The sequence below is a fragment of the Peromyscus maniculatus genome, chromosome 20 (assembly GCF_049852395.1).
Source record: "Peromyscus maniculatus bairdii isolate BWxNUB_F1_BW_parent chromosome 20, HU_Pman_BW_mat_3.1, whole genome shotgun sequence".
Taxonomy (NCBI): Eukaryota; Metazoa; Chordata; class Mammalia; order Rodentia; family Cricetidae; genus Peromyscus; species Peromyscus maniculatus.
In genome coordinates this window covers 47,867,954-47,877,069 of record NC_134871.1, presented here as the reverse complement: position 1 = coordinate 47,877,069, position 9,116 = coordinate 47,867,954, and positions in this window count along the sequence as shown.

Here is a 9,116-nt window from a genome sequence, read left to right as displayed (position 1 = left end):
TTAAAATGTGAGGCGAATGGGAGTGTTCAAGTGAGGATGAATGAATGAATAAATGAATGAATGAATGAACAAACTGAGAGGAGATGGTGCGGAAGATACAGAGCCCACATGCAGTTCCCTCCTCGAGTGATGCAGACATTTCTGGTGATAGAGGCCTGTCATCCTGGCTTCCTGGGAGACTGAGGCAGAGGACTGAAAATTCAAGGCCAATCCAGGCAGTTTAGTGGAAAACCTGTCTTTTTTTTCCTTTTATTTTATTTTACAATACCATTCAGTTCTACATATCAGCCACGGGTTCCCCTGTTCTCCCCCTACCTGCCCCCTCCCCTTACCCCCAGCCCACCCCCCATTCCCACCTCCTCCAGGGCAAAGCCTCCCCTGAGGACTGCGATCAACCTGGTAGACTCAGTCCAGGCAGGTCCAGTCCCCTCCTCCCAGACTGAGCCAAGTGTCCCTGCATAAGCTCCAGGTTTCAAACAGCCAACTCATGCAATGAGCACAGGACTTGGTCCCACTGCCTAGATACCTCCCAAACAGATCAAGCCAATCAACTGTCTCACCTATTCAGAGGGCCTGATCCAGCTGGGGCCCCCTCAGCCTTTGGTTCATAGTTCATGTGTTTCCATTCATTTGGCTATTTTTTTCAATAATTGAGTAAAACTGAAATTTATTATAAGCCACAGTCGTCCTAGGGACCTCCATGCTATATATATAGCCTCCATGGTACTATGGTTTGTGGTCTGATTGTTCTTTATTTTATATCTAGAATCCACTTATGAGTGAGTACATATGTACTGTACATGTACATGTACATACCATGACTGTCTTTCTGGGTTTGGGTTACCTCACTCAGGATGACTTTTTCTAGTTCCATCCATTTGCCTGCAAATTTCATGCTTTCATTGTTTTTCTCTGCTGAGTAGTACTCCATTGTGTATATGTACCACATTTTTTTCATCCATTCTTCCGTTGACGGGCATCTAGGTTGTTTCTAGGTTCTGGCTATTACAAATAGTGCTGCTATGAACATAGCTGAGCATGTATCTTTATGGTATGAATCAGCATTCCTTGGGTATATGCCCAAGAGTGGGATGGCTGGGTCTTGAGGTAGTTCGATTCCTAATTTTCTGAGAAACCGCCATACTGATTTCCACAGTGGTTGTACAAGTTTACATTCCCACCAACAGTGGAGGAGTGTTCCCTTTGCTCCACATCCTCTCCAACATTGGTTGTCATTGGTGGTTTTGATCGTAGCCATTCTGACAGGTGTAAGGTGGTATCTCAGAGTCGTTTTGATTTGCATTTCTCTGACGATTAAGGATGTTGAGCATTTCTTTAAATGTCTTTCAGCCATTTGTGATTCTTGGTTTGTGAATTCTCTGTTTAGCTCTTTAGCCCATTTTTTAATTGGACTGTTCAGTATTTTGATGTCTAGGGACAACCTATCTTAAAAGGAGAAGCAAAAAGTGCGTTGGGGACATAGCTCATGGGTAGCGAGTTTGTTTAGCATATCCAAGGCCCTGCACTAAACAATAAATAAATAAATAAATAAATAAATAAATAAACGAATGAATGAATGAATAAATGAATGAATAAACAAATAAATGAAATGAAATGAAATGAAATGAAATGAAATGAAATGAAATGAAAGGAGGTAGGGAGGTAGAGTCTGCTCTTCTGGAGTCTGAGCTCTTAACCCACAGAACCTAGTGGCGGGGATGGTACAGTCCCGTGGATCAACAACAGGGGGCGCCCTGGGGGCCTGGACTCAACTGGCCTGTGGAGTAGGGCAGGCTGGGCTCTGCAGCACTCCGGTTTCCCAGATGCCCCGTGTCTCCCACCCCTGCCACTTCCCATCCAAGTTTGGCCACAAGATTTTGCGGGATTAGGACCATTGATAGCAGGAAGCTGGGAGCTGAGAGCTGGGGGGTGGGGTGACTCAGGAGCTGCAGGAGGAGCAGAGGTCAGGGGTCAAAGGTCCCACTGCTGTGTCTAAGTTAACTCTTAGGAATTGCCCCTGCCCCCGAGACTCCTCCCAGCGTCACTGGCCATTAGCTAATGTGGGACACATCAGAAGGTTTGTCGTCAGGACGATGCGGATCAGTTACATTGTGTAGCAGGAGTCAGTGCCCAACATTAAAGGGACTGTACCTAGGGTGATATCAGGATGCTTAGTGTTAGCTGTCAACTTGACAGAGCCCAGAGCTACCTGGGAGACAGGCCTCTGGACCATACCTGCGGGGAGTCACCTTGATTTTGTTCATTGAGGTGGGAAGACCCGCCCACTGTGGGTGGCACCACTCCCTGGCTGGGATCCTGGACTGTGTATAAACAGAGAAAGGGAGATGAGCGACCGCATGTGTTCATCTTCCTCGGCTCCCTGGTTGTGGGTGGGATGTGACTGGCTGTTTCAAACTCCTGCTGCCTCGATTTCCCTGTCATGGTGGACTGGATCGTGGAGCTGTGAGCAGAACGGACCCTTTCTCTGGAGCTGCTTTGGTCAGAGTGCTTTGTCACAGCAACAGGAAGACAAACCAACCCTAGGACAGCATCTAAGACCAATGTGGTGAACTACAGCTTGGGCATCTCCCGCCCCTGATACTAAACACAACCCGGCCTCAAGGGGGAACGGATTGGCTCAATCCTAGAGGGTCAGGGCTGGGTTTGGACGGGGGACTACAGGTACCAGAGATGAAGAGCGGAGCAGTGAGGCCCGCACCTGGAATCCTAACACTTAGGAGGTAGAAGCAGGAGGATTAGGAGTTCAAAGTCATTCTTGCCTATACCGGTGAGTTTGAGGGCAGCCTGGGCTGTCCTGTCTCAAAAAAAGAAATGGAAAAAAAAAAAAAAAAAAGGAGGGATTGGTTAGAAAGAAGCCACAGCTTTCCCATTGCTATTTCAGGTCCCCAGGGCATTTCTCACAGAGAGGATTTGGAGGAGGAGGTGGCGGCTTTGATGGGCAGACAGAGGACCACCATGGGACCAGAATGTTGGGAGCTGAGGTCCTGAAGATCTCATTTCACGGACCCAGACAGTGAGGTTTAGGGACCTTCTTGTTGACATCCACCCTCCAACTGCTGTTCTCCGTGGAGCCACCTGTCCAGATGTGGGGTCTGGTCAGTGACACCTGCCAGCTCGAGTCTCAGGCCGCAGTGGGAAACCCTAAGGTAGAACCTTCAGAAGTAGCGGTTCTCACACCTGTGCCTGCCCCTGCTGCGCCCACAGCCTTCGTGGATTCACGCTTCAGTGTCTGCTGTACCCCTGAATCTTGGGAAAGCCAGGGCTGCCTAGCCGCCCATCCTGGGTTCAGGGCCTTGCTTTGGGCCACCACTCTGCCTCAGGGCAGGGTTGGGCTTCTAAGACCTCTGCTTCAAAATCACCTGCACACACTGACTGGGTCTGGAGGCGTTGAGAACAGTGTCGGGTTAGGATGTGCCCAGGACTTTCCTTTCTTCCAGACATGTTGGGCCCAGAGATGAAGGAACCATGGCCTGTGAACAACTAGGTATGTGAGGAGACATGTCAGTCAGTACAGAGCTTTTGACACAAGCATAAAGGACCCAAGTTCAAGCCCATGTGTTTGTGTTATTTCTTTATTGCTGGGAGAAAAGACTAAGGTAACTTGGAAAGTATCTATTGGGCTTAGGGTTCCAGTTCATCACCATCGTGGTGGAGAATATGGCGGCAGGCAGGCAGGGGTGGCTCTGGAGCGGCAGGGAGCTCACATCTTGATCCCCAAGTATCAAGGTGAGAGAGAAAAAGAGAGAGCAAGACAGAGAGACAGAGACAGAGAGCCTGGGAATGGTACCAGTACCCGTTTTCCACTGGAGACCGAATACTCAAACATATGCGTCCATGGGGCCGTTCTTGCCAATCCATTGCACCATGTGAAAGCTAGACATGGTGGTGCACATCTGTGACCCCAGCGCTGGGCAGTGGAGACAGAACTCATGAGCCAGCCTGGCTGAATCAGTGAGTGTGTGGGGGGAGAAGGGGGGGGGAGGGAGGGAGAAAGAGAGAGAGAGACCCTGCCTCAAAAAAATAAGGTAGAGACTAAGGAAAATACCTCTGGCCTTCACTTACATGAGCACACACACACACACACACACACACACACACACACACACACCCCATATTAAAATTAAATAAATAGGGGCTCACCAAATGGCTCCATGCAAGCTGGATGATCAGAACTAACCCCCAGGATTCCACAGAAAAGTGGAGAGAACCGACTCCACAGAGTGGTCCTCTGACCTTTACGTGTGAGGACACATCCCTCCCTCCCCACCACAAACAGAATAACCAATAGAATTGTTTTAAGAAAGAAGATGAAGCGTCACATAGTTCCCAAGAGGAGGGCCCCCAAGGCCATGTAAGGGAGGGCTCTGGGGCAGAGGGCCCCAGTGGGGAGACATCCTGGGCCTGGGCTATGGCACAGGGACCCCTGTCGGGCTCCGCCCTGGGCCGGCAGAGCAGAGGAATGCCAGGCATACGACAGGCTCCCGGAGGTCCCACTGCACATGAGAACGATGCCGGAGCTCCTGCCAGGGAGACAGAAACATTTACCCCCTTCTCCTATGGTCCCAGAGACAACCCAAAATATGGCTGACGTTCATCCTGGAGAACCAGTGAGTCTCTGGGGCTGACTTACAGAGCCTGGGGGAGGGGCTGCCTGAGGGGTGGGGGTGACCCAAAGCCTCTGAAGCCTCTGAACATCTTCATCCAGCATGGATGATGGCTGCCCCGGACCAGGAGCCCTCTCTACCTCCTCCTTCTGTATACTCTAGCACCTGCCTAGACTCCAGGGCCGTGTGCAGTCAGGATTATCCACAAGTGGTTGGGGGGCGTGGCTGGAACCTCAGGTGAGGGTAGAGTGACCCTCCTCACGCCTCCTTCCATGACAGAGTGCCAGTCAACAAGCTCAGCGGCCATGGTCTTTGGTCCTCAGGAGCAGCTGATCCGAAGAGGATGGCAGCCGTACCTCTTGGAGCACGGCGCTACGTACACAAGTGTCTTCTGTGCATCCATAAGACAGGACGAAGATGCCTCAGGCAACATGGTGACTTGGATGGGTTTACCATGCCCCCCGCCCCCGACAGTAGGACAGACCTGCATACAGTCGGTGCTCAACACTTGCTTTTGGGAGGAACAAAAGCTCAGGTTGTCTGGGGAGGGTCGAGAATGTGGTGGCTGGTCGGGAGGGACAATTATGATGTCAGCTGCAGCTCATGGGACCCTGAGGACTTTTCCATGCTCCAGCCTCGGTGTCCCTGTTTCCCAGCCATGGTGACTGCCTCCAGGCCCAGCATACTTCTCTCTAAAATGGGACACAGCAGTATCTCATTGAGGCTTGGGGGTGGGGGAGTGGTGATAGCAGGATGCTGCCTCCTTGCCGCCACTGTACCCTCCTTGGGCTCCCAGGCTGCTCCAGCCTGGGCGTGGGTAGGGTCTTGCTTGCCTTTGCTGGGATTTAGGAAAGTTGGTCAGGGCAGAGGACTCTCCACAGCTGCAGCCGGATCCCATGGGGGACCCTGTGAGGTGGTCTGGGGCCCCTTCACCCATGTGCTGGGATGCTTGGGACCCAAGCGACAAAATGTCCTCCTGTCCCTGCGGAGGTGCCAACACACACTCTGGACTGTAGCCTTCAGCAATGGAATTACTGGAAGACACGAGGAAGCCCTGTCTGTGCTGTGTTAGAGGTATGACATCACCCGGAACCGCACACACCAGGGCTCTCTTTAGAGTAGCGGGCTGTCTGGGAGATGGGCTTCACCAAGGCTCCGGCGTGTGCTTCTCCTTTCGCAGTGAGGAGAACTGAGGCCCTTGCTCTGTTTCCCTTTTTGCCTCAGCTGCCAGGAAGCTCAGGCAAATCTGAAGGTCAGCTGCAGCACCCCCGACAGTGTGGCGTGGCTCCCTCCAAGTTTCCTGTCGCTGGTTTCTGTGGATGTGGGAAGGGTGGTTCTAGGGAGGCAGATTCTCGGTTTCAAAAGGAAGGAAAGAGGAAGAAAAACTGGCTAGATGAAGTATGGCGGTGACGGCAAAGGAAGCCAGACTTAAATTCTAGGCATCGACACGCTGTGTATCCTTGGGCCCTGTGATCACCCAACACATATCTATGAAGTCGGGGTGTGTGTGGGAAAATCCCATTTACTCAATGGCCCCAGAAAATGGGAACAAAAGAGGCTGGCCCCAGAAACAAAGAGCATCTAAGAGGGCCTGGGTCTGCAGAAGGTTCTCTTGGGGAGAAGGGGGTGCCGGAGACCTTGGGCAGCAAGTCTGAGCGGGTCATTATTATTCAGGGCCGGTATCTTTTTTTGTCCTTAAGCTGGAGTGTCCTTGAGATGCAATCGACTCTCAGCTCCTAGGCCAGTCCCCTAGAACTCTCCAGACCCACACACCATCGCTCTGCAATGAGCGCCGTCTACTCTTAATTAAAGAACAAGATTAGGGAGCCCTTGGACCACACTTCAATGTCCTCCGGAGACCATCGGATGAACCGGGCTGTGAGAGGCGACAGGGACAGATGCCCGGCAGAGAAGCTCGGGGCAGAGCTCATTGGCTGCTGACTCTGAAATCAACAGCCCCAGCGCTTAGTGTCTTGGCTGTTCAGATCATTTCTCCTCAGAATTGACGACACAGGGCGGAGAGAAAATGAGAAGACGAAGATTCACCACGCAAGGGCAGTGTGCGCAGAATGCATTGGCCACGCAGCCCGAACAGCGGCTCAGTGCTCAAGAGCACTCAGAGGACCTGAGTTTGATTCCCAAACCCACTTGGCAGCTAACAACCCTCTGAAACTCCAGCTTTGGGGGACGCGATGCCCCCCTTCTGGCCTCTGCAGGCACTGCACACACATTTCCATATTCGTACAAACACACACATAAATGAACATGAACCTTAAACAAAAATAAAGCTGAGTGGCCTCGGACACAATTTGATTGCCATCTCTGCCACCCCACCTCTGGGGGCCACTGCCACCTTCCCACCTGTGGCAGCCCTTTGGGTCTAGCCTTGCCCCCTCCAATCCTACCTCCCCCCCCCCACCCACTTGAATAGTGTCTGAAGTGTTTGTCTAAAACTCAAATCTGATGATTTAGACTTGAAACCAGAGTAGGACTCCAACCGCTATCTGGCCATAGATGTTAACAGTAGCTAGAAGGTGGAGTCAAGTGTCCATGGATAAATGAGTTGCATGTATGGACTGTGGTAGGTGGTATGCACATATTCAGTGGAATATTATTCACCCCTCAAAAGGAAGGCATCCCATCACGGGTTATGGCACAGGTCAGTCATGCAGACACCAAGCTGGGGAAGTAAGGCAGGTGCAGAGGACAGAACGGCAGGGTTCCGCTACAGGATGTTCCTATGGCATCAGATCCAGAGACTGGGAATCCATGGTTGTCTTGGGGGAGGGGTTGGAGTTGCTATTTAATGAATGCAATTCCAGTTCTGAAAGACAAGGACGTTCTAGAGAGGGCTGGAAATGGTGGTTGCTGGTGTGAATGCTCCTGATGAGGAAGTACACGTTTCAAACTGGTAAAAGGGGCAAATTTTATGCCTATTTTACTACAATTTAAACAAATACAACTCTATCACATTTTAAATTATTTGTGTGTGCATGTGTGTTGAGGAACATGTGGGGGCCTGGCAGTGTGTGCGGCGGTCGGAGGACAACTGTGAGAGTTAATTCTCTTCTTCTGCCATGTGGGTCCCCTACAAGACTCTCGGCCCTCTCCACACTCCTCGCTGTAGGCTCCGGGACCGTCTGGCTAGCTCATTGTCTGTGGGATGTGCAATGTCTATTGAATGAGCCCATGGCTCTGAGGCCGCTTGGCCCTTGGTTTCCCACAGCCCAGAGCTGCCACAGTCCACCCCAGCCAAAGGCAAGGAGTGACTTCAAAAGGTTGGGATCTCTTCCCTACCCACTTGAGGGTGGTGACGCTCCCTCCCCACAAGGCCCTGGGCTGAGCCACTGGTTTCGTACTTCCTGGTGTGAGGTGGGGTTCTAGGCCCTCACTCCGAGGCCGCTAGTTCCACAGCTCTTGCTTGCTGAGAAGCCTGCCTTTGCCAGGGCTGGGTGGAGGGAGTCCCACTCAGCGGTGGCGAGAAGGTAGCTTGTGAAGGTTGATATCTACGTTCGACTCGATGAGACCTAGAATCATAGGGGAGATGGCCACTGGGTGTGCCTGTGGGAGATTGCCTTGATGAGGTAAATTAAAGTGAGGAGAAGGTCCGCCCACTGTGGGTGGCACCATTCCCTGGCTTGGGATCCTGGACCGTACAAAAGGGAGAAAACGAACAGGGTGCAAGCGTTCCTTGCTCTCTGCTTCTCAGCTGTGCACGCGGGGTGAACAGATACGCCAAGCTCTGGTCTCTTTGATCCTCCAGGACCGTGGGCTGCGCCCTCAAACTGTGATCTAGTTGCTTTTGTATTTTATTACGGCAGCCGGAAAATAACTAAGGCCGTGTGCGGGCAATGAGTTTGTAATCCTCTAAAGGCAGGGCAGCCCACAGGAGGAGCCCTGCCAGCTGCCCAAGTGTCTCCTCTATAATTACAGAAGAGGAAGCGAGGTGGGGGCTTGGCCCAGCACTGCCAGCCCTGGCCAGTTTCATGTCCTCCCCGTGGCCCTGGGCTCTGTACCACTTCGAGGTTTTTTTTTTACTCATTTGTCTCTGGGCCTGCCAGACTGTCAGAACGCCGAGGACCACAGTTACCCAGCTCTTGAGTGTCACCCTAGGCCAGTGGTTCCCGACCTTCCTAACGCTGTGACTCTTTAATACCATTCCTCATATTGTGGTGACCCCCAACCATAAAACTATTTCATTGCTACTTCATAACTGCATTTTTGCTGCTGTGATGAATCATGATGTTAAATATCTAATATGTGACCTCCAAAGGGGTCAGGTTGAGAAACACTTGCCTGGGCTAACAGGGTCCACCACAGCCTTGGCACAGACATGGGGGACATCTTGCCCACTCAGCATCAAGGGGGATGAGAACTCATGACCTATCTGTGGACAGAAGCCATCCTTACTTGGCCCTCAGGAGACTGTGGGCCTCACAGGTATAGGACAAGGACTCCAGATAAGAACATGAGGCCTGGGGACTGGGGTCA